Source organism: Aethalodelphis obliquidens, unplaced genomic scaffold, assembly GCF_003676395.1.
Source record: "Aethalodelphis obliquidens isolate GAN/ISIS:26980383/991018 unplaced genomic scaffold, ASM367639v1 scaffold56, whole genome shotgun sequence".
Classification (NCBI taxonomy): domain Eukaryota; kingdom Metazoa; phylum Chordata; class Mammalia; order Artiodactyla; family Delphinidae; genus Aethalodelphis; species Aethalodelphis obliquidens.
In genome coordinates this window covers 821,178-846,779 of record NW_020838000.1, presented here as the reverse complement: position 1 = coordinate 846,779, position 25,602 = coordinate 821,178, and the positions used below count along the sequence as shown (strand labels likewise).

The 25,602-nt window shown below is 39.4% G+C and overlaps 1 pseudogene; it reads right to left on the bottom strand.

The window, feature by feature from the left end:
• Positions 1-13,185: 13,185 nt before the first annotated feature.
• LOC113609329 (tigger transposable element-derived protein 1-like) lies at positions 13,186-15,050 on the bottom strand (annotated as a pseudogene).
• Positions 15,051-25,602: the final 10,552 nt, after the last annotated feature.

Here is a 25,602-nt window from a genome sequence, read left to right as displayed (position 1 = left end):
TTTTTAAATTGAAGTATAGTTGATTTACACTATTATGTTACTTTCAGGTGTACAGCATAGTGAGTCAATATTTTTACAGGTTATACTCCATTAAAAGTTATTACAAGATAATGGCTATAATTCCCTGGGCTATAAAATGTATCCTTATTACTTATCTATTTTATACATAGTAGTTCATATGGTCCCAGACCCCTATTTTGCCCCTCCAGTTTGGTAACCACTAGTTTGTTTTCTATATCTGTGAGTCAGTTTCTGTTTTGCATATACATTTATTTGTATTATTTTTTAGATTCCTCTATAAGTGATATCATACAGTATTTGTCTTTCTCTTACTTAGTTCACTAAGCATAATATTCTCTAGGTCCATCCATGTTGCTGAGTAATATTCCATTGTATATATATTACATCTTCTTTATCCATTCATCTGTCGATGGGCATTTAGGTTGCTTCCATATCTTGGCTATTATAAATAGTGCTGCTATGAACATTGGGGTGCATGTCTCTTTTTGAATTAGTGTTTTCATTTTTTCCTGATGTATACCCAGGAGTGGAATTGCTGGGTCATATGGCAACTCTATTTTTAGTTTTTTGAGGAACTTCCATACTGTTCTCCATAGTGGCTGCACTAATTTATATTCCCACCAACAGTGTACAAGGGTTCCATTTCTCCACACCCTCTCCAATATTTGTTTTTTGTTAGACTTTTTCATGACAGCCGTTCTACAGGTGTGAGGTGATGTCTCACTCGTTGTTTTGATTTGCAATTATCTAATAAGTAGAGGTGATGAGCATCTTTTCACATACCTGTTAGCCATCTGTATATCTTCTTTGAAAAAATGTCTATTCAGGTCTTCTGCCCATTTCTTTTTGATTTTTTTTGATATTGAGTTGTATAAGCTGTTTGTATATTTTGGATATTAACCCTTCGTCGATTGCATCATTTGCAAATATTTTCTACCATTCCATAGGTTGTCTTTTTGTTTTGCTGATGGTTTCCTTTGCTGTAAAAAAGCTTTTAAGTTTAAATAGGTCACATTTGTTTATTTTTGCTTTTATTTCTCTTGCCTTAGGAGACAGATCCAAAAAAACTGCTGTGACTTCTGTCAAAGAGTGTTTCTGTTCTAGAAGTTTTATGATTTCAGGTCTTTCATTTAGGACTTTAATCCCTTTTGAATTTATTTTCATATATGGTGTGAGGAAATGTTCTAATTTCATTCTTTTACATGTAGGTGCCCAGTTTTCCCAGCACACTTATTGAAGAGACTGTCTTTTCTCCATTGTATATTCTTGCCTCCTTTGTCATACATTACTTGGCCATAGTACATGGGTTTATTTCTGGCCTCTGTATTCTGTTCCATTGATCTATGTCTTGTGTGTGTGTGTGTGTGTGTGTGTGTGTGTGTGTGTGTGAATACCATGCTATTTTCATTACTGTAGCTTTGTAGTAGAGTCTGAAGTCTGGTGATACCTTCAGCTTGTTCTTTTTTTTTCCTCAAGATTGCTGTGGCAATTTGGGGTCTTTGTGGTTCCATATGGATTTTAGGATTATTTGTTCTAGTTCTGTGAAAAATGTCATGTGTGTTTTGATAGGGATTGCATTAAATCTGTAGATTGCTTTGGGTACTTATGACCATTTTAAAAATATTAATTCTTCCAATCCAAGAGCATGAGATGTCTTTCCATTTTTTGGTATCAACTCCAATTTCCTTCATCAATGTTTTATATCAATAGCTTTCAGAGATAAATCTTTCACCTTCTTGGTTAAGTTTATTCTTAGCTATTTTATTCTTTTTGATGCAATTTTAAACAGGATTGTATTTTTACTTTCTTTTCTGATAGTTCATTATTAGTGTATAGAACACTAAATGTTTGATTACATTGGGAAAATAATGTTTAAGTGATTTTAAATGTTTGCTTATAATCAACTGTTCAATTAAATTGGGAAAGTTCTTTATATAATATCAAGAGAAAACAGATACAAAATTTTGTATGCAAAATTTTATAAATTTGTAAAAATTTACTTGGAAAATATTAACCATATTGTTAGCATTGTTGTTTCTGAGTGGTAGGATTATTATTTGTTTTTTCTTCTTCATGCTTTGTGTCTATTTTTCCAACTTTTGTATGGTACTCAGAAAATGATAATACAATTGGAAAGTGAAAAGTTAAAGCAATAGGAATAAAATAATCCTTCATAAACAAGCCCTTATCTCAGATGTTGGCAAGTGGAGTTTCATGGAACTGAAGGAAAGCTTGGGGAACAATATTCTTAGTCCCTCCTTTTCCTGGTGAGAAAGTGAGGCCAAGAAACATTTAGTGGTTTGCTGGAAGTCATGGTGAGTGAGTGAAAGAACCAGGCAGAGAACTCAGATCTGTCCATATGGGTTGTTTACTAAATTATGTGCCTTTTCAATTAGTGCAAAATTTGTGCAAAATTTACATAGTTTAATGTATATACCTAAATCCAAGCAAGGCATAGGAGCTTCTTAATTCATCCCTAGCTTCAGGAATGTTTACTTACAATACAGAAATGTCTTTCAGAAGAGTAACAGTTTGTAGAGAACAGTGGCAAACAAATGCATTATCTGCTCTTGAAAGTGGCTCTAAGTATCCTATACATGTTGAAGTTATCTATATGTTCTCCTCCATACATTTACATTTTCCCACATTCTCCTGAATACCTTGATCCATGTAGGTGGCTGGAAGTCAACAAAGTGGGCCCCAGTAGGTTTTAGGATCCAATCCAATTCCAGGCAGATGGACTTTGTTGCCTGAAGAGGTTCCCTGATTTTCTGCAGTAGTTCCCAAATGAAGGTCCTTGGAAGTTCAGAGCTGAGCTGAAGTTTTCACCATCTGATTAAAATTTACCCACTTGAAGCAATGTAATAATAGTAAGGAAATATAATGTGTTATTTATAAAGCTGAGTTTATTCACTCTTTTGGTGTTAAAATGTTCTTTTATGAAATGATGGTGACAGGTGTGTGTGTGTGTGTGTGTGTGTGTGTGTGTGTGTGTGTGTGTGTTTAATGTCCTTACCTAGAAAAATAAAGAGTTGGCAATCTTATGTTGACCTTCAAAATGTTTTTGAAAATTTATTGCTCTAGGGAATTTCAAAGTCTGGGACCTAGTGACTTAGTATTAGACACGGGAGATTGGAATTAGAAGAATCAGAGTTCAAATCCTGGTGCTGCCACATATTTTGAGAAACTTCTTAATTTCTCGGAATCTTCCTTTCTTCAGCTGTAAAGTAGAGAAGGTAATATTTCTCCCAGGAAGATCAATTACTCTCATAAAGCATCCAGACATGGCTGGCACCTAGTTTCCTCCGGAGATACCTGCTACAAATGGCAAAATTGAAGACAGTAATCATTTGGACATTGTGTAAGATACAAATCAATAAGTTAGTTGATCACTGGTTCCATTTCCCTTTGTTATTACTTAGCACCATATAGTCATTAAAAAATGTCCATTAGATAAAGTGAAGAAAATGATGTTGTTGTCATTTCTATAATTTTTCTCATTACAATCACATATCTTTTAAAACTTAGGTCTGAAAGCTTTCACTGTGAGTTACTAGTAGCAATTTTCTAATTGCTTACACTCTGAGAACTTCAGGTTTACACAAAAAGGTTTGTTGTCTAAGTCATGATCATATTCTACTCTATTACAGCTTGAGTTTGTGCCAGATGTTTTTGGAGCAAACAAAGGGAGATGCATGTCCTAATTAATAGAAGAGCGGAAAGCAGAAGCTGGTGACAATGCCCCCGTGTTTGTGGGATGACTATGGGGACCACTCACCAGTGTTCCCACTTGGTAGATGTCACTCATGGTGCCCTGGCTTCCTTGTCTCTGACTCTGCCTTTCTTCTCTCTCCCTACTCAGCTCAGTCCAGGCTCCATCACCTTCCTTAATGGTTCAGCCCCTGGGGTGCCTTGCTGTCTTGATTCGATGCCATCCTTTCAGCTTCTAGCCTTTGAAATAACCTCCATAAGTCTTTGCCGATCTTTCTTTTCTAACAAAAATCTCTGAAACCTTATTTACCCAAGAACACATCCCTGACAGATTGCATGTCAAGTTAGGAGTTTTTTTCTTTTTTTCTTAATGTAAGAAAGTTATACCTAAGCCCTTCAATTAGGAGAAAATATTTATTTTACTATAGTCCAGAAACATCCATTTTTTTAGAGGTTGTTGTAGATGGTGCAGTTATGATTTTTTAAAATATGATTTATTGCCATTTTCCCTTATTTTTCTCCTCAGGAAGAATTTGCATGGGAATCATCATGTGCTAGTTTGACGTGTAAATAGAACATGAATATACACTTAATTAACTACTCCCTTCTGTGATGATGGGGGGGGAAGCCAGGATTTGTCCAACAAGTATTTATAAGCATCTGTAATATGTAGAACACGATGGTAGAAAGAGTTGAATTCAGCAACTTGCAATGTCAACCAATAAGTAAGACCATAAGCATAGATACTGGCTTCAAAAAGTAATGTGTTTTTTTTTTTTTCATTCATTAGGACACAAATCCCACATAGTTTGTAATACTAGTCAACTGATTGTCTGAGTGGTAGTCAGCTGATAACGAAGAGATAGTATCCAGGTGGGGAAGAGCTAACTAGTAACATGCACTGGATGTTAAGTAGTAGCTAAGGTCATGGGGTCAGGGAATGGGAGACGTGTGTCTTTGGGCGAATGCTTGAGGGTCATCTTGGAAAAAAGTGTGCAAGAAAAGGTTGAGGAACCAATCAATATATTAAGCACCTAACAGGTGTGAGGCATTTTGCTGCATTGTGAGTGTGTAAGATGAATGAAATAAGCTCCATCTCTTGGACAGATCGGTGCTTAAAGGAAGAAAGATAAGTGTAAACAAGTAGTGGAAGAACTATGAGAATTTCTATAGTAGATGTCTTTATTCATACCATGTTCTTATCTAAAAGCTGCCATGTTCTGAGATGATTTTATTGAAAAGAATCTTTCCTGACATCTGTTTTTTCCCTAGGGCTTTTGGATTCCTTAAACCTGATACTTTGGGTATACTTTTGGTTTTATTGTTTGATTTTTTTCCCAAACCTAATAAATCACATCTTTCCCACTTGACACAGGCCTAAAACCATGTCCCTGGCTACAGCGTGAAACTTAGCACTTCCCGGGGTCCAATGACACGTTCTGATGGAGCCAGTGGACGAAACCCAGAATGCCAGCAGGCATCAGGTAAAATGTCATTCTCTGCCAGGTGGTCCAGTGCTTGTACACTGTAGGTGTCACCCATTCCAGATGCCCAAATCAAAGGAGCAGGACTGCATTCTTTGTTTCAAAGTGGGTGGGCAATTTGTTCAATCCCGGGGGCCTTTGGACTGTGAGACGTAGGCTGAGAAAGCCAATTCTTGGAAATCAAGGTGGCCGGCCCAGACCAGCTGAGGGCGCAGCAGGGAGGGGAGAGGAGGAGGAAAAAGCCTTGCAGGAAGAAGCTGAAAACTGACCTAGTTATTTTGATGGCATACTCGGCTGCATTTCGCCTGCGGGCCAAGTCCAGGCTCCCTGACAGGCAACGGAAACACCCACCGCCAAGGACTTCAAGTTTGGAGTTTTTTCAAGTGTTTTCTTTCCTTCTTTCTTTTTTTTTCATTTTTTTTCTTTTTGTAGTAAGGATGCCCTGCTCCATCAAGGATTATCTGCCCTCAAGCTGCTGAAAACAGCAATGGTAATTCAGCTGATTTGTGTTGAGTCAGTGAGTGCAGAGCGAGTGGATAAGCAGAGGGTGAGAGGCAAGGCCATCTGGCGGCCATGCACCACTCGCTTCAGGATCCAGAGAGCCTATGAGGACACATGGGGAGGAGTGTGGGTAGAGTGTGGGGGGCTGAAGAAACAGAGGCAGGTGCAGCCCTGCCTTGGTATATTTTGGGCTGTCTGCCAATAGCACACCCCCTCCACTCTGGTGATGAGAGCTGGGTTTTCTCCTAACTCTCTCTCTCCATCTTTCTTTTTTCTTTTCTTTTTTAAAATTTATTTATTTATTTATTTTGGCTGCGTTGGGTCTTCATTGCTGCATGCGGGCTTTCTCTAGTTGCGGCCAGCAGGGGCTACTCTTTGTTGTGGTGCGCGGGCTTCTCATTGCAGTGGCTTCTCTTGTTGCAGAGCACGGGCTCTAGGTGCGCAGGCTTCAGTAGTTGTGGCACGCGGGCTCAGTAGTTGTGGCTCGCGGGCTCTAGAGCGCAAGCTGAGTAGTTGTGGCACACAGGCTTAGTTGCTCCGCGGCATGTGAGATCTTCCCGGACCAGGGCTCAAACCCGTGTCCCCTGAATTGGCAGGCGGATTCTTAACCACGGCGCCACCAGGGAAGACCCTCCATCTTTCTTTTAGACCAGTTCTTGGGCTTGTAGATCAAACTGTAGTGCAAGATTTATCACCGGTGGCACTATTGACATTTGGGGCCAGACAATTCTTTACTGGAACATGGTGGGTTTAGCAGCATCTCTGGCCTCTACCCATTAGATGAATAGCCCCTGTTCCCTACTACCCCACCAAGCCGCTGATTTTTTTTTAATTGAAGTTTAGTTGACTTACAATGTTGTGCCAATCTCTGCTGTACACCAAAGTGGCTCAGTTTTACACACAGAAATGTTCTTTTTTAAAAAATATTCTTTTCCATTATGGTTTATCCCAGGAGATTGGATATAGTTCCCTGTGCTATACAGTAGGACCTTGTTGTTTATCCATTCTACGTGTAATAGTTTGCATCTACCAACCCCAAACTCCCACTCCATCCCTCTCCCACTCCCCTTGGCAACCACAAGTCTGTTCTCTATGCCTGTGAGTCTGTTTCTGTTTTGTAGATTTTTGTGTCATATTTTAGATTCCACATATAAGTGATAACATACGGTATTTGTCTTTCTCTGACTGACTTCACTTAGCATGATAATCTCTAGGTCCATCCATGTTGCTGCAAATGGCATTATCTCATTCTTTTTTATGGCTGAGTAATATTCCATTGTATACAATGTACCACATCTTCTGTATCCACTCCTCTGTTGATGGACATTTAGATTGTTTCCATGTTTTGGCCCAAGCCCCTGATTTGTGATAACAAAAAATGTCTCAAGGAATTAATAAACATCTCCAAGGGTGCAAAGCACGCTCTTTTGAGAACCATTGCTAAAGAAACAGTGCATCCTTCCCAAATACTCTGACCATGGAACTTTACCTGCTTAGTCTGGAGCAGAAACCCCTCCACATCCTTTCTTCAGACCTTCGTGTCATTTACATGCAGAAATGCTCAGAATACAGAAATGTTCTAAAGACACTTCATTATTTAGCATTGTTACTAAGGTTTCAATAAGAAATATACACCCATAACTTGGAGATGACATTCTTAATAGCATATTGATTCTGAAAAATTTACCAGGTTATTTATTTTGACTCATCTATAGAATCTATGAAAATAAATTAAGGGAAATAAGACTGGAGAGTCAGGTTGGTGCTGGACTATGAAGGGTCTTGGCTATTAGGCTCAGAGGACTTTATTCTCTCGATGTTGGGAGACATATTGAAGGATTCCATACACCCTTCTTTTGCTACCATTACCCTGCACAAACTTTGACTCTGGCCAAATGGATCCACTCAAAGATATTCGACTAAACTGTGTTTATGTCTACTTGGTAGAGGTTTAATAACCCATTTGGCTCACTGCCCAAATCTCTTGATCCTTTGGCCGCAATTGTTGTTTCAAAGCCCTCTTCAGATACAATAAAGAAGTTTAATTGGAAAGGATGGCCCTTCTAGAGGGTTGAGCCAAGCTCCATGGAGAATGGTGGACAGGTGAGCAACCCAGAGGTTACGGAATCAGAGGCAGATGAAGGAATATTCCCCACCCTAGGGTCTTGACCCCTCACACCTTCCCAGTTGGATTTCCGGATTGCAATGGACTGGAGAATGCCATGTGCTCCCACTTTTCCCCTTTCTAAAAGAAAAAAGGGTTCATTTCTGAATGAAATGTTTATTACGATTGTCTCGCTTTTGTTCAACTGCTGTATGTTGGGTGTGTGGAGGGGCAGAAATTTGCCCTTTTAGTACCTGGGTCTCTGGATCTAGAGGTGTCACATCTGGATATCAGGTAAAGGTGCTGTGCATCAGCTAGAGGTTCTGGACTTGGAACTCCATACCTTTCTTTCCTCCCTCCCTCCTTTCCTCCTTCCCTTTCTCCCCTTCTCCTTCTCTTCCCTCCTCCCTCCTTCCCTTCCTTCCACTCTCTCTCTCTTCCCCTTTTTCATTCTTTCCATTTCTTCATTCCTTCTTTCCTCTTACTTTTTTCCTGTTTCTAGTCTGTTGATAAGATTCTGATGATTTGTCAACCTCCTATTTAGTGTGTGCAACCCTGACCAGAGTTTCTCTTTACTCAGATATAATACTAATGGATTCTTCTTGACTTTATCTTTTAATTTAATTTTTATTTTATATGAGAGTATAGTTGATTTACAATGTTGTTTTGGTTTCAGGTGTACAGCAAAGGGATTCAGTCATACATATACATATATCCATTCTTTTTCAGATTCTTTTCCCAGTAGGTCCTTGTTGATTATTTATTTTATATATAGTAGTGTGTATCTGCTAATCCCAAACTCCTAATTTATCCCTCCCCCCACCTTTCCCCTTTGGTAACCATAAGTTTTTTGTTGTTGTTGTTTTTTGTTCTTTTTGCGGTACGCGGGCCTCTCACTGTTGTGGCCTCTCCCATTGCGGAGCACAGGCTCCGAACGCACAGGCTTAACGGCCATGGCTCACGGGCCCAGCCGCTCCGTGGCATGTGGGATCTTCCCGGACTGGGGCACGAACCCGCGTCCCCTGCATCGGCAGGTGGACTCTCAACCACTGCGCCCCCAGGGGAGCCCCATAAGTTTGTTTTTGAAGTCTGTGAGTCTTTGACTTTATTTTTTTTTAACCACACATCTACTTACTTATTTTTCCTGAAATAGACTTTTGGAGCTTGGAATTGTGTCTCCACCACTTTTCTGTGGGTTTGCAGTTTGGGAGATGGGAAGAACGATACATAGGAAAAACAAGTTCTGGTCTCCAGATCATTTTATTAAACAACCACACCACCGCTTGAGGATGCATATTCAGATTATTCTCCAAATTCAGCTCGCAGCTATTTCCCCTTTAGAATTTTGTGACATTAAATTGTGACACCACCCCCCCCCCTTTTTTTTTTTGGATTTCTGCTGGTGAATTTTTTGGAGGAGTCTGGGTTCTATTGCCTGTTGTTAAATTTGTTGGTATTAGAGATGGGCGCCTCTGTGATAGAGCTTCATTTCATCACCTTTCCTGAAAAAGCCAGCTCTTAAAATGTCCTCATTTGTTATTTCAAACGTAATTGAAATGGAACATCCTTTTAGAAAAGTGCACAAGTCATGTGTACAGCTTGATGATTTTTCTGAATATGAACCCACTCATTATCGAGAAATTGAACCCTGGCGCACTCCCCAAGCCCATGTCACGGCAGCTCTCGCCACCATCCACTTTCAAGTTAACTGATTTATAACACCGTAGGCTACTTGAGCCTAGTTTTGAACTTTATAGGAATGGAATCATACTGTGTATTTCCTTTTGTTTCTGGAATTTCCCTCAACATTAAGTTGTGAAATGCATTCGTGCTGTCGTATGCAGTGGCAGTTAGTTCAGTCTCCTTGCTCTACAGTAACCAGTTTGGGGAATGTGCCACGTTTTCTGTATCCATTTTACTGTTTACCGGCATTTGTGTACTTTGCAGTTTTTGCCCACTTTAAATTGTGCTGCTATGAACATTTTTGTACCTATCTTTTGGTGACTGTATATACAGGTATCTTTTGGGAGTAATGGTCCCCGGTGATAGAGTACTCACACGTTTGGAGGCAGTGAGTACTTCAGGTTTCCCAAAGTGGTTCTACCCATTTATCTCTCACTAGCGGAGGTTGAGAATCCTGATTGTTCCATATTCTTGTCAACGTTTGCTATTGTTTAGCTTTCTCACTGTAGCCATTATAATGGTTATGTTTTGGGATGCTATTGTGGTGAGATGACTCACCCTGATGACCAGTGAAGCTGACCGTCGTTACATCCCCTGCGGTGAAGTGCCTCTTTTTATCTTCCTTTTTTTCAGTTTTATTGAAGTATAATTGACAGAAAAATGGTAAGCTATTTAAAGTGTACAAAATGGCGATTTGATACATGCATACATTGTGAAAGGAGTCCCGTCATTGAGTTAATTAATTAACACATCCGTCGCCTCACCTATTTCCTTTATTTCTTTGGGGAGAACACAAGTTCTGTTCTCAGCAAATTTAAATGATAGAATTCAGTATGATCGGCTGCGGTCACCATGTTCTGTATTAGATCCTCAGACCTTATTCATCTTGTAACTGAAAGTTTGTTCCATTTTACCAATCTTTCCCTCTTTCTCACAATTCCCAGCCCGTGGCAATTGCCATTCTATTTCCTGTTCCTATGAGTTCAACCTTTTTTTTTTTTAGATTCCAAATATTGTTTTAGTGGCTGTTTACCGGCATTTGTGTACTTTGCACTTTTAGAAAAATGCACAGCCGTTATCGCGATACGAAAAGCTGATACCCGATAACGCAAAGCCGTTATCGCGAGACCCTGAGCGCGGTTAGGGGCCCCGCTCCGCCCACAGTCAGGCTCCCAGGGGGCCTCGCGGCAGAGAACGTGGGCAGAGGCGTGTGCACCCTTCTCCCTGGGCTCTCCGGGCCCCCTGGTGAGCTGGGGTACCGGGGACAGGCTGGGGGCTGTGTCCCGCGGAGCCCCAGAGCCCTCGCCGCAGCCGCATGCTGGCCAGACCCAGGCCTGGGAGCAGCGCGAACCTTTCCCGCTCGGTGACCTAATGGCGGCGGTCTCCGCGGGTTCCTCGGTCCACGGAGGCCTCAGCACCTGGCGTGTACGGACACGGCCATTCAGGTACCAGCTTCCACCACCTTCAGTCTTTCCATTCATTTCAAAACTGGGTCCAGCTTAGGTCAGTTGTCTCCCCTCGAGGAGGTGGCCGGGGGTCAGGGTTAAGTTGCCAGGACACTGCACATCGTTACTTAAGGTCCACCTCTGTGATGGGGCTGCCCTCAAAGGAGGGCAGTTGTTGTGAGCTGGGAATTCACCTGATGGGTGTTTGCTACAGCAGGTACTCCTGTTGATCCGATACAAATGATTCTCTCCAGTTTAAAGGAAAAGCCTGAGGGCTGGCGGGGTCCTGGGCGCCTGGCTCCCTCAGTGACAACAGCTGGGCAGGCCCTGGGGACCTGGCCCTGAGGGCGCCGCCAGCTGAGATCTGCCTCTTTAGCCCAGCCTGGGCACTGGCGGGAGGACCCAGACTGGCTGCTGGACAGACGCTACCGGGCAGGGTAATTGGCCAGACTGGGACCCCCTCCTCTTACCCAGAGCCTGGGCCTGGGAGGGTGAAAGTGCCCTTTCCGTCAGAACAGAGAATAATCATTGTTTTGGTGGAGATTTACAGGAACCTTGTGACCTGACCGTGACCTGACCTCAAGAACAAAAGATCTGACGCCAAGAAGTTTGCAACAACTAACCATGCCCCTCCCTCACCTTTCCTGTAAAAGGACTTTGCTGAAAGCTTTCAGGGAGTTCAGGGTTTTTTAAGGCAGGAGCCAGCCGTCTCCTTGCATGGCCCTGTAATAAACCTTTCTCTGCTGCAAACGCGGACGTTTTGGTATTGTTTGGCCTCACTGTGCGTGGGGCACACGGACTTAAGTTCAATAACAATATAAGTGACATCATGTAGTATTTGCTTGTCTCTATCTGGTTTATTCCATGTACCATAATACCTTCCAAGTTCATCCATATCACAAATGGCAGGTTTCCCTTCATTTTAAAGCCTGAATAATATTCCGCATATATATATATATATATTATCCGTTGTAGATTATCACTACAGATATATCGCATTTACTATTCTTTATTAGTCTATTATGTGTAATATTCCATATTATATAAATAGTATACAATCATCTATCTATTTACCTATCTATCATCTATCTATCCATCCACGGACACACACACACTACATTTTCTTTATTTATTCGTCCATCAACAGACACTTAGGTTGTTTCCCTACCTTGGTTATTGTGAGTAATGCCACAATGAACAGGGGAGTGCAGATTTTTTTTAAGATAGTGATTTTATTTCCTTTGGATATAAACTCAGAAGTGGGATTACTGAATCATACGGTAGTTCTAGTTTTAATTTTTTGAGGATCCTCCGTGCTGTTTTCCATAGTGGCTGCACCAATTTACATCCCCACCAACAGTGCACGAGGGTTCCCTTTTCTCCACATCTCACAAGCACTTGTTATTTCATTTTGATGAGAGCCATTCTGACAGGTGTGAGGTGAATCTCACTGTGGTTTTGATTTGCATTTCCCTGATGATAAGGATGTTGAGCATCTTTTTATGTACCTGTTGGCCATTTGTATGTCTTCTTTGGAAAAATGTTCAGGTTTTTTGCCCATTTTTTAATTGAATTATTTGTTTTTTTGCTATTGCATTATACTAGTTCCTTGCATTTTTCAGATATTAACTCCGTATCGGATATGTGGTTTGCAAATATTTTCTCCCGTCTCACAGATTATCTTTTCATTTTGCTGCTGTTTGCTTTGCAGAAGCTTTTAAGTTTAATGTAGTCCTACTGGTTTAGTTTTGTTTTTATTCCTTCACTTTTAGTGTCAAATAAAAAAAATATTGCCAAGTCCAATGTCAAGGAGTTTTTTCCCCTATGTTTTCTTCTAGGAGTTTTATGGTTTCAGGTCTTATGTTCAAGCCTTTAATGCATTTTGAGTTGATTTTTGTGTATGGTGTAGGATAGAGGTCCAGTTTTATTCTTTTGCATTGGAAATTGGTTTTCTCCAACATTATTTATTGAAGAGACTATTCTTTTCCCATTGTGTATTCTTGGCTCCTCTATAAAAAATTAATTGATCGCATACACATGGGTTTATTTCTGGGCTCTTGACTCTGTTGCATTGATCTGTGTCTGTTTTTGTGCCAATTCCGTACTGTTTTGATTACTAAAGTCATACTTTGGAGGTATTAGGGTTCCGATCCAGACCAACACAATAAAGCAAGTATCACAATATTGCAATTCACAGGAGTTTTTTGGTTTTCTAGTGCATATTAAAGCTGTGTTTACACTATGCTGTGGTCTATTAAGTGTGCAGTAGCATTATGTCTAAAAAATGTATATACCCTAATTAAAAATTCTTTATTGCTAAAAAATGCTAAACATCACCCGAGCCTTCAGTGAGTCCTAACCTCTTTACTGGTGGAGGGTCTCGCCTCTGTGTTGATGGCTGCTGACTGACCAGGGTCATGGTTGCTGAAGGTTGGGGGTGGGCGTGGCAAGTTCTTAAAATAAGACAGCAGTGAAGTTTGCTGCATTGATTGAGTCTTCCTTTCAAGAATTTCTCTGTAGCCTGCAATGCTGTTTGATAGCATTTTATCCACAGTAGAATTTATTTCAAAATTGGAGTCAGTCTTCTCAAATCTTGCCCCTGCTTTAGCAACTAAGTTTATGTAGTATTCTAAATTCTTTGTTGTCATTTCAACAATCTTCACAGCATCTTCACCAGGAGTAGATTCCATCTCATGAAACCACTTCCTTTGCTCATCCGTAAGAAGTAAATCTTCATCTGTTAACATTTTATCATGAGATTGCAGCAATTCAGGCACATCTTCGGGCCCCACTTCTAATTCTAATTTGATTGCTGTTTTCACCACATCTACAATTACTTCCTTCACTGAAGTTTTGAACCCCTCAAAGTCATCCATGAGGGTTGGAATCAACTTCTTCAAAACTCCTGTTAATGTTGATATTCTGACCTCTTCCTGTGAATTATGAATGTTCTTAACAGCATCTAGAATAGTGAATCTTTCCAGAAGGTTTTCAATTAACTTAGTCCAGATCTATCAGAGGAATCACTATCTATAACAGATATAGCCTTATGAAATGTATTTCTTAAATAAGACTTTAAAGTCAAAATTACTCCTTGATCCATGGGCTGCAGAATGGATGTTGTGTTAGCAGGCATGAAAACCACATGAATTTCATTGTACATCTCCCTCAGAGCTCTTACAAGACCAGCATTGTCAGTGAGCAGTCAAGTTTTGAAAGGAATCTTTTCTTCTGAGCAGTAGCCTCAGCAATGGGCTTAAAATATTTAGTAAACCATGTTGTAAACAGATGTGCTGTCATCCAGGCTTTGTTGTTCCATCTGTAGAACACGGAGTAGATTTAGCATCACTCTTAAGGGCCCTTAGACTTGCAGATGGTAAATGAGCATTGGCTTCAGCTTAAAGTCACCAGCTGCATTAGCCCCTAACAAGAGAGTCAGCCTGTCCTTTGATACTTTGAGGCCAGGCATTGACTTCTCTTCTCTAGCTATGAAAGTCCTAGATGACATCTGCTTCCAGTAGAAGGTTATGATATCTACATTAACAATCTGTTCTTTAGTGTAGCCATCTTCATGAATTATCTTGGCTAGATCTTCTGGATAACTTGCTGCAGATTCTACATCAGCACTTGCTGCTTCACCTTGCACTTTTATACTATAGAGATTGCTTCCTTCCCTAAACCTCATGAACCAACCTCTGCTACTTTCAAACTTTTCTTCTACAGTTTCCACGACTTTCTTTGTCTTCAAAGAGTTGAAGAGAGTTAGGTCCTTGCTCTGGATTAGGCTTTGGGTTAAGGGAATGTTGTGGCTGGTTTGATCTTCTATCCAGACCACTAAAATGTACTCCACCTCAGCAATAAGGTTATTTCACTTTCTTATTCATGTTCACTGGAGTAGCACTTTTAATTTCCTTCAAGCACTTTTACTTTGAATTTACAATTTGGCTGTTTGGTACAAGAGACCTATCTTTCAGCCTATCTCCTCACTAAACTTAATTATTTCTAGCTTTTGATTTAAAGTGAGAGATATGCGACTCTTCCTTTCATTTGAACACTTAGAAGCCATTGTAGGATTACTAACTGGCCTAATTTCAATATTGTTGTGTCCCAGGGAATAGGGATGCCTGAGATGACAGAGAGGGATGAGGGAATGGCTGGTGGATAGAGTAGTCAGAACACATATAACATTTATCCATTAAGTTTGCCATCTTACGTGGGTGTAGTTCATGGCACAGCAAAACAATTACAGTAGTAAAGTCAAAGGTCACTGATCACAGACCACCATGACAAATATATTATTAATGAAAAAGTTTGAAATATTGCAAGAATTACCAAAATGTGACAGAGACATGAAGGGAGCAAATATTGTTGGAAAAATCGCTTGAATAGATGTGCTCAATGCAGGGTTGCCACCAAACTTTCAGTTTGTGAAAAACACAGTCAGTCTGTGAAACACAATAGAGCAAAGCACAAAAAAGACAAGGTATGCCTATATAACTTTGTAATCAGGAAGTATGATGCTTCCAGGTTTGTTCTTCTTTTTCAAGATTACTTTGGCTATTCAGGGTGTTTTGTGGTTCCATATGAATTTTAAGATTTTTTTTCTATTTATTTGAAAAATGCGGTGGGAATTTTGGTAGGGATTGCACTGACTGTGTAGATTGCTTTGAGTAGTATGGGTGTTTTAACAACATTAATTCTTTCAATCCATGAACATTGATATCTTTCCATTTATTTTTGTCTTCTTTAATTTCTTTCATCAATGTTTTATAGTTTTCAGTGTATAGATCTTTTACCTCCTTGATTAAATTTATTCTTAAGTACTTTTTTTTGATGCTATTGTAAATTGGATTATTTTCTTAATTTCTATTTTTGATAGTTTGTTATTAGTTTATATAAATGCAACTGAGTTTTACATATTGGTTTTGTGTCCTGCCATGTTACTGAATTCATTGTGTAGTTCTGACAGTTTTTTATGGAGCCTTTAGAGTTTTCTATATTTAATATCATGTCATCTGCAAACAGAGACAATTTAACTTCTTTCTTTCCAGTTTAGATGTGTTTTATTTCTTTTTCTTGCTTAATTGTGCTGCCTAGGACTTCCAGTACTATGTTGAATTAAAGTAGTGAGAGTGTGCGTCTTTTTCATGACCTTAGAGGAAAAGCTTTCAGCTTTTCACCATTGAGGACAATGTTAGTTGTGGGCTTCTCATACATGGTCTTTATTATGTTGAAGTATATTCCTTCTATACCCAATTTGTTGATAGTTTTTTAACATATAAGAACATTGAATTTTGTCAAATGTTTTTTTCTGCATCCATTGAGATGATCATATGATTTTTACCCTACATTTTTAAATTTTCTGTTTTCTTTTTTTTGATTTATTCTTTCTTCATTTTAAAAAAGTTACACTTGATGAATATACTGTTAGTACCCACAAGCCAGATAGTGGATATGTTGTTTTTTAAAATTTAATTTATATTTTTATACAGCAGGTTCTTACTAGTCATCAATTTTATACACATCAGTGTATACATGTCAATCCCAATCACCCAATTCATCACACCACCATCCCCACTCCCCTGCGGCTTTCCCCCCTTGGTGTCCATACGTTTGTTCTCTACATCTGTGTCTCAACTTCTGCCCTGCAAACTGGTTCATCTGTACCATTTTTCTAGGTTCCACATACGTGCGTTAATATGCGATATTTGTTTTTCTCTTTCTGACTTAACTTCACTCTGTAAGACAGTCTCTAGATCCATTCACGTCTCAACAAATGACCCAATTTCGTTCCCTTTTATGGCTGAGTAATATTCCATTGTGTAAATGTACCACATCTTCTTTATCCATTCGTCTGTTGGTGGGCCTTGCTTCCGTGACCTGGCTATTGTAAATAGTGCTGCAGTGAACATTGGGGTGCATGTGTCTTTTTGAATTATGGTTTTCTGTAGTTATAGGCCCAGTAGTGGGATTGCTGGGTCATATGGTAATTCAATTTTTAGTTTTTTAAGGAACCTCTGTACCGTTCTCCATAGTGGCTGTATCAATTTACATTCCCACCAACAGTGCAAGAGGGTTCCCTTTTCTCCACACCCTCTCCAGCATTTGTTGTTTGTAGATTTTCTGATGATGCCCATTCTAACTGCTGTGAGATGATACCTCATTGTAGTTTTGATTTGCATTTCTCTAATAATTAGTGACATTGAGCAGCTTTTCATGTGCTTCTTGGCCATCTGTATGTCTTCTTTGGAGAAATGTCTATTTAGGTCTGCTGCCCATTTATTGATTGGGTTGTTTGTTTTTTTTTAATATTGAGCTGCATGAGCTGTTTATATATTTTGGAGATTAATCCTTTGTTGATTTGTTTGCAAATATTTTCTCCCATTCTGAGGATTGTCTTGTTTAAGACAAGGGTTTCCTTTGCTTTGCAAAAGCTTTTAAGTTTCATTAGGTCCCATTTGTTTATTTTTGGTTTTACTTCCATTACTCTAGGAGGTGGATCAAAAAAGATCTTGCTGTGATTTATGTCAAACAGTGTTCTTCCTGTGTTTTCCTCTAAGAGTTTTATAGTGTCCAGTCTTATATTTAGGTCCCTAATCCATTTTGAGTTTACTTTTGTGTATGGTGTTAGGGAGTGTTCTGATTTCATTCTTTTACATCTAGCTGTCCAGTTTTCCCAGCACCACTTATTGAAGAGACTGTCTTTTCTCCATTGCATATCCGTGCCTCCTTTGTCATAGATTAGTTGACCACAGGTGCGTGGATTTATCTCTGGGCTTTCTATCTTGTTCCATTGATCTGTGTTTCTGTTTTTGTGCCAGTACCATATTGTCTTGATTACTGTAGCTTTGTAGTATAGTCTGAAGTCAGGGACTCTGATTCCTCCAGTTCCGTTTTTTTACCCTAAAGACTGCTTTGGCTATTCGGTGTCTTTAGTGTCTCCAAACAAATTTTAAGATTTTTTTTCTAGTTCTGTAAAAAATACCATTGGTAATTTGATAGGGATTGCACTGAATCTGTAGATTGCTTTGGGTAGTATAGACATTTTTACAATATTGATTTTTCCAATCCAAGAACATGGCATATCTCTCCATCTGTTGGTATCATCTTTAATTTCTTTCATCAGTGTCTTATAGTTTTCTGCCTACAGGTCTTTTTCTCCCTAGGTAGGTTTATTCCTAGGTATTTTATTCTTTTTGTTGCAATGGTAAATGGGAGTGTTTCTTTAATTTCTCTTTCCGATTTTTCATCATTAGTGTATAGGAATGCAAGAGATAATCTGTGCATTAATTTTGTATCCTGAAAATTTACTAAATTCATTGATTAGCTGAAGTAGTTTTCTGGTGGCATCTTTAGGATTCTCTATGTATAGTATCATGTCATCTGCAAACAGTGACAGTTTTACTTCTTCTTTTCCAATTTGTATTCGTTTTATTTCTTTTTCTTCTCTGATTGCTGTGGCTAGGACTTTCAAAACTATGTTGAATAATAGTGGCGAAAGTGGACATCCTTGTCTTATTCCTGATCTTAGAGGAAACGCTTTCAGTTTTTCACCATTGAGAATGATGTTTGCTGTGGGTTTGTCTTATATGGCCTTTATTATTTTGAGGTAGGTTCCCTCTATGCCCACTTTCTGGAGGGTTTTTTTTTTATCATAAACGGGTGTTGAATTTTGTCAAAAGCTTTTTCTGCATCTATTGAGATGATCATATGGTTTTTCTTCAATTTGTTAATATGGTGTATCACATTGATTGATTTGCATATATTGAAGAATCCTTGCCTCCCTGGTATAAATCCCACTTGATCATGGTGTATGATCCTTTTAATGTGTTCTTGGATTCTGTTTTCTGGTATTTGGTTGAGGAGTTTTACATCTATATTCATGATTGATATTGGTCTGCACTTTTCTTTTTTTGTAGTATCTTTGGTTTTGGTATCAGGGTGATGGTGCCTTCATAGAATGAGTTTGGGAGTGTTCCTCCCTCTGTAATTTTTTGGAAGACTTTGAGAAGGACGGGTGTTAGCTCTTCTCTAAATGTTTGATAGAATTCACCTGTGAAGCCATCTGGTCCTGGACTTTTGTTTGTTGGAAGATTTTTAATCACAGTTTCAATTTCATTACCTGTGATTTGTCTGTTCATATTTTCTATTTCTTCCTGGTTCAGTCTTGGAAGGTTATACCTTTCTAAGAATTTGTCCATTTCTTCCAGGTTGTCCATTTTATTGGCATCGAGTTGCTTGTAGTAGTCTCTTGGGATGCTTTATATTTCTGTGGTGTCTGTTGTAACTTCTTTTTCATTTCTAATTTTATTGATTTGAGTCCTCTCCCTCTTTTTCTTGATGAGTCTGGCTAATGGTTTATCAATTTTGCTTATCTTCTCAAAGAATCAGCTTTTAGTTTTATTCATTTTTGCTATTGTTTTCTTTGCTTCTATTTCATTTATTTCTGCTCTGATCTTGATGATTTCTTTCCTTCTGCTAACTTTGGGTATTGTTTGTTCTTTCTCTAGTTCCTTTAGGTGTAATGTTAGATGGTTTATTTGAGATTTTTCTTGTTTCTTGAGGTAGGCTTGTATAGCTATAAACTTCCCTCTTAGAACTGGTTTTGCTGCATCCTATAGGTTTTGGATCATCGTGTTTTCATTGTCATTTGTCTCTAAGTATTTTTTGATTTCTTCAGTGATCTCTTGGTTATTTAGTAACGTATTATTTAGCCTCCATGTGTTTGTGTTTTTTACGTTTCTCTTCCTGTAATTCATTTGTAATCTCATAGCGTTGTGGTCAGAAAAGATGCTCGATATGATTTCAATTTTCTTAAATTTACTGAGGCTTGATTTGTGTCCCAAGATGTGATCTATCCTGGAGAATGTTGCGTGCGCACTTGAGAAGAAAGTGTAATCTGCTCTTTTTTGATGGAATGTCCTATAAATGTCAAATCTATCTGGTCTGTTGTGTCATTTAAAGCTTCTGTTTCTTTATTTTCATTTTGGATGATCTGTCCATTGGTGTAAGTGAGGTGTTGAAGTCCCCCACTATTATTGTGTTACTGTCGATTTCCTCTTTTAGAGCTGTTAGCAGTTGCCTTATGTATTGAGGTGCTCCTGTGTTGGATGCGTATATATTTATAATTGTTATATCTTCTTGGATTGATCCGTTGATCCTTAGGTAGTGTCCTTCCTTGTCTCTTATAACATTCTTCATTTTAAAGTCTATTTTATCTGGTATGAGTATTGCTACTCCAGCTTTCTTTTGATTTCCATTTGCATGGAATATCTTTTTCCGTCCCCTCACTTTCAGTCTGTATGTGTCCTTAGGTCTGAAGTGGGCCTCTTGCAGACAGCATATATATGGGTCTTGTTTTTGTATCCATTCAGCAAGCCTGTGTCTTTTGGTTGGAGCATTTAATCCATTCACATTTAAGGTAATTATTGATATGTATGTTCCTTTGACCATTTTCTTAATTGTTTTGGGTTTGTTTTTGTAGGTCCTTTTCTTTTCTTCTGTTTCCCACTTAGAGAAGTTCCTTTAGCATTTGTTGTAGAGCTGGTTTTGTAGTGCTGAATTCTCTTAGCTTTTGCTTATCTCTAAAGCTTTTGATTTTTCCATTGAATCTGAATGAGATCCTTGCTGGGTAGAGTAATCTTGGTTGTAGGTTCTTCCCTTTCATCACTTTAAGTATATCATGCCACTCCCTTCTGGCCTTGTAGAGTTTCTGCTGAGAAATCAGCTGTTAACCTTATGGGAGTTCTCTTGTATATTATTTGTTGTTTTTTCCCTTGCTGCTTTCATTAATTTTTCTTTGTCTTTAATTTTTGCCAGTTTGATTACTATGTGTCTCGGCGTGTTTCTCCTTGGGTTTGTCCTGCATGGGACTCTCTGTGCTTCCTGGACTTGGGTGGCTATTTCCTTTCCCATGTTAGGGAAGTTTTTGACTATAATCTCTTCAAATATTTTCTCTGGTCCTTTCTCTCTCTCTTCTCCTCCTGGGACCCCTATAACACGAATGTTGTTGGTTTAATGTTGTTCCAGAGGTCCTTTAGGCTGTCTTCATTTCTTTTCATTCTTTTTTCTTTATTGTGTTCTGCAGCAGTGAATTCCACCATTCTGTCTTCCAGGTCAGTTATCCGTTCTTCTGCCTCAGTTATTCTGCTATTGATTCCTTCTAGTGTAGTTTTCATTTCAGTTATTGTATTGTTCATCTCTGTTTGTTTGTTCTTTAATTCTTCTAGATCTTTGTTAAACATTTCTTGCATCTCCTCAATCTTTGCCTCCATTCTTTTTCTGAGTTCCTGGATCATCTTCACTGTCATTATTCTGAATTCTTTTTCTGGAAGGTTGCATATCTCTACTTCATTTAGTTGTTTTTCTGGGGGTTTTTCTTGTTCCTTCATCTGGGTCATAGTCCTCTGCCTTTTCGTCTTCTCTGTCTTTCTGTGAATGTGGTTTTTCTTCCATGGGCTGCAGGATTGTAGTTCTTCTTGCTTTTGCTGTCTGCCCTCTGGTGGATGAGGCTATCTAAGAGGCTTGTGCAAGTTTCATGGATCTGTTTTGCCTCTTTCTGAGGTTTCACCTTATCTTGCAAATCATACTGGCCAATTCCTTTATAGCTGATTCCAAGCCACCAAGGAAGTCCTTGTTTATCCTTTACTGCAGAATAATGGACTCCATACGTCGGTAGAGCTTCTACTATTTTCATATACTGAACCTCAGGTTGACCCCGAGTCAGACCTTTGATTTTCAAATAATGCTCAATGACCCTGTCCTCACAGTAGGCAAGGGAGGGGTGCTCCTGTAGAGTTTTGGTTGGAAAGGCTGGTAATGTCTTTAAATCTTTCCTGGCATTTTCATCACCAGGGGTCCGTCAGGGAGGTGGCGCTAGATCTAGAGGACCAGTGGCTGCTTGACTGGTTCTCTGGACTCCTACCCTTCATTTTTTTAATGTGATGTATCACATTGATTGATTTACATATGTTGAAGTATCCTTGCATCCCAGGAATAAGTCTTACTTGATCATGGCTGAAATGAAGGGAGAAGAACAAATTTTTTTTGTTATAACATGAATTATCAGCAGTAATATTTGCTACCAGTTATTGAAGTATTATTATGTGCTAGGCATCTTCAAGATTCTCTTGACATTACCCATTTGCCCTTGTCATTATTCTTACCTTTGGGAAATAGAAAAATACTGCATGTATTTTATTATTCAATCATCATGACCATATGGTATTATTGTTTCAATTTCACAGGTAAGACACAGAGTCTCAGAGAATCTTTTTATCAAACATTTATCAAAACACTTAAAACATTTATTAGTAAATTTATCATAAGATACCATGTTAGTGAGTGGAGGGGCTGAAATCTGAACCCAGATTATCTGATTCCATAGTCCAACTCTTAATCTCAAGCATTAACCCCACTGTATGAGTTTCAGCAACAAAGCCAACTCCAGAGACACCACCTTTCTTTTCATGTTAGACTCTAAAATGTATGTCAGCAATTTCCTGTGGGATGTTACAACTTTAGTAACATGCTTCATAAAAATTATGTGATTTTTAAATAACAAGATGGTGGACTAGGTAAGACAGGAATTATTAATCCCCAAAGTCCAATAAAGAGAATAGAGCTCCAAGGGGATAGGTAACTTCTCAAGGCCCCTCTAGTAGGTGGCAGACTCATATAGGACTTCAATGGCTGTGTCTCCATGCGTTACACTGCTGTACTTTGCTACCCTTCCTTGTATGGCATCTATAACAGGAACAGTTTTAATTTGTTTTGTTCTGAGAGTATGACTGATGGTAGTGATGAGAACATAGTCCTTTCAGGTTGATTGTGCAGAGTTATGGTATTTGAAGGGGAAAATATGTACAGTCTGTGCTAATAAATCAGAAAAAAGGGGAAAAGGCAGGAATACAAACAAGCCTGTGAAATTGGGAGTAATTTGGTTATTAAAAAATAATAAGGCCTGTAGGAAATGTTTTAGCTCTACAAACAATTTATTATCTTCAAAGCATTACAAAATCAGAATCAATAAAGATGTAGTTCCTCCAAAAACAAGGCGTGAGTGATGGGAATTCACTGAGGTCAGTTATATTTCATGTGAAATAAATGGCGCTTTTGTATCACAGTGGGAGCTGTGAACACAGAGTAATTAGTCAATAATTTAATGATACATTGGCCACTGACACGTTATTCTCTGAATTACAGAACAGTGTGCTGTAGATTCTTTTCGAATTTGACTTAGGAATCATGAAGTTTTAAATTTGTTTAATGTTTCTGATTATTCTAAAACTTTATGACTGGATTTGTCTTAATCTTATCTTAATTTAGAATTTTTTTTCTTTTTTTGTTTGCACTGTGTGGCTTGTGCGATCTTAGTTCCCTGATCAGGTATTGAACCCAGGACATGGCAGTGAAAATGCTGAATCCTAACTGCTGGACTGCCAGGGAACTCCCTAGAACTTTTAATTTATTTTAAATTTATCTCTGTCTCTCTCTTCCCTCTCTCCCTCCCTCCCTCCCTTCTTTCTTTCTTCATCCCTCCTTCCTTCCTTCCTTCCTTCTTCCTTCCTTCCTTCCTTTCTTTCTTTCTTTCTTTCTTTCTTTCTCTCTCTCTCTCTCTTTCTCTCTTTCTCTCTTTCTCTCTTTCTTTCCCCTCCCTCCCTTCCTTCCTTCCTTCTGTTCTTCCTATAGTTCCTCTGTCTGGGCCCTCTTTTTGGATATGAGGTAATTTATGGGCAAGCAATCATCTTTGTCTTCCCCCAGTTTTCAGCCCTCCCTGTGGTACAGTACCAGGGAGTCACATCTCTTGGACACACATCTAGTGGGGGACTAACTTACCCATAACAAATTATGCTGGACTGCCTATCCTTTCTTCTCTCTCACCCTACACCCAGCTGTCAATCACTTAATATGTGATTGTCCTCTGCCGGAACCACCTTCAAGATTCTCTCGCTACTACCCCATTCCTATTATTCTTCCTATTCCTTGGAAGATAGAAAAAGGACACTCCTGTCCTCTTCCTTGGTAGGTCACATTCTACCACCCCCTTTTAGAGAACTACCCCCAAATTGGGAGTAGTTAATTTGATTGCCCAGAGTCCAATTGCTTGACCAATAGAACATGATGGAAGTGAGCAGCTTCCAGGCCCATGCCTTAAAGATTGTCAACTACAGCTCCCAATCTCTTAGAAAACTCACCCTTGAAACCCAGCTGTCATGCTGTAATGAAGCTCACGCAGCCCCCAGGGGACGCCTACAGGAAGAGGAGCTGAGTCCCCAGGCCAGTAGCTCTGGCTGAACTCCCAGCTGATGGCCAAGACCAACTTGCCACTTGTGAGTGAAGCAACTGGGAAGTAGATTCTCTATCTCAGATGATTCCATGTTGAGCAGAGACATGTTGTCCTTGCTGGGCTGTGCCCAACTTGTACATTAGTGGATGAAATAAATGATAGCTGTTAATCAACAAAGCTCTCAATACCCAGCATTCAATCAGTGGCTGGTACACAAAGCTGATTAATCCTCTATCCTGTGTGTTCCCAAGTTGCTGCTTTCTGGTCATGTTTGCTTTCCTTAGGAAAAAATGGGATGTGCTCCCACTAAGTCTTCCTTAACTCTGTGGCCTGGGTGGTTAACACTCAGGCTGTAGTTGGACCCACTTCCTACGGGGGAAACGTCTCTGGGGCATTTCTAACTTGACTGTTGACTTAGGCTTTGGGAAGCCATGCCTGCTATGGAGAGCCAGCAGGTCACGTGCGAAGCTTCCTTGTTGCACCATGGGAGTCGGGTGGGGAACTTCTTTTCTCTTAGTGTTGCCACACTCTTTTCTTTCTCCCTCTTTAGTGTTTTATTTACTGGCCAGAGGTCATTTCTATTTGCACTCCCATCTTCTCCCTCTTTCCCCAGCCTTCCTCCACAGTCCAACTACATAAACACAGGACTGTTCTCCACCAGCAGCTCATGACCCAAGGTGCATATTAGGATGACCTATGGATCTTAACATACAGGTACTTAGGATCTACACTTAGGAGATTCTAAATCCAAACATCCCGGTATTTGGCTTAGGCATATGTGTTTTTAAAGAAATGTCATAGGTGATTCTTTGAAGGTCACTGTCTGAGACACCCTGCAAATATACCCTTGGATTAAGCTTTATGTGCCTTGTACTTTGTAGACATTTGACTTGACTTAAGGGCCATTGTTGCTCATTCCTTTGCTGTATAATGAAAAATTTTAAATGTTAGCCTTGCTCAAGTTTTTACTTTCTAGCACATGAGTTTCATTTAGGATTTCCTTCTAACTTCTCACGTTGTCTGCTGCTTTCTGAGCCAAGAGCTGTTCATTGTCCAGTGAGAGTTTAATCAGATCTGTGTACAATGAGATGATTAATACCTGCAGATACAAAGATCCTAGGATAAAAGTGATGCCTTCCCCCTTAAATAACAGCTCCATGGAACAGGCCATTTCCTGGAATCCATGCTGTCACCATCTCCCATTTCCCTCTTCTTGGTGTGTTCACACTCATGCCCTTTTCTTTGCATGTTCTTGGGAACTCTATTCTTCCCTACCAAGTCACAGTATCTTCTTTAAGAAGGTTTGAAAAGCCATTCCCCACAGAGTCTCTGCCGGTTGCTGCAGGGTTGCTCTGCCTGTAACCC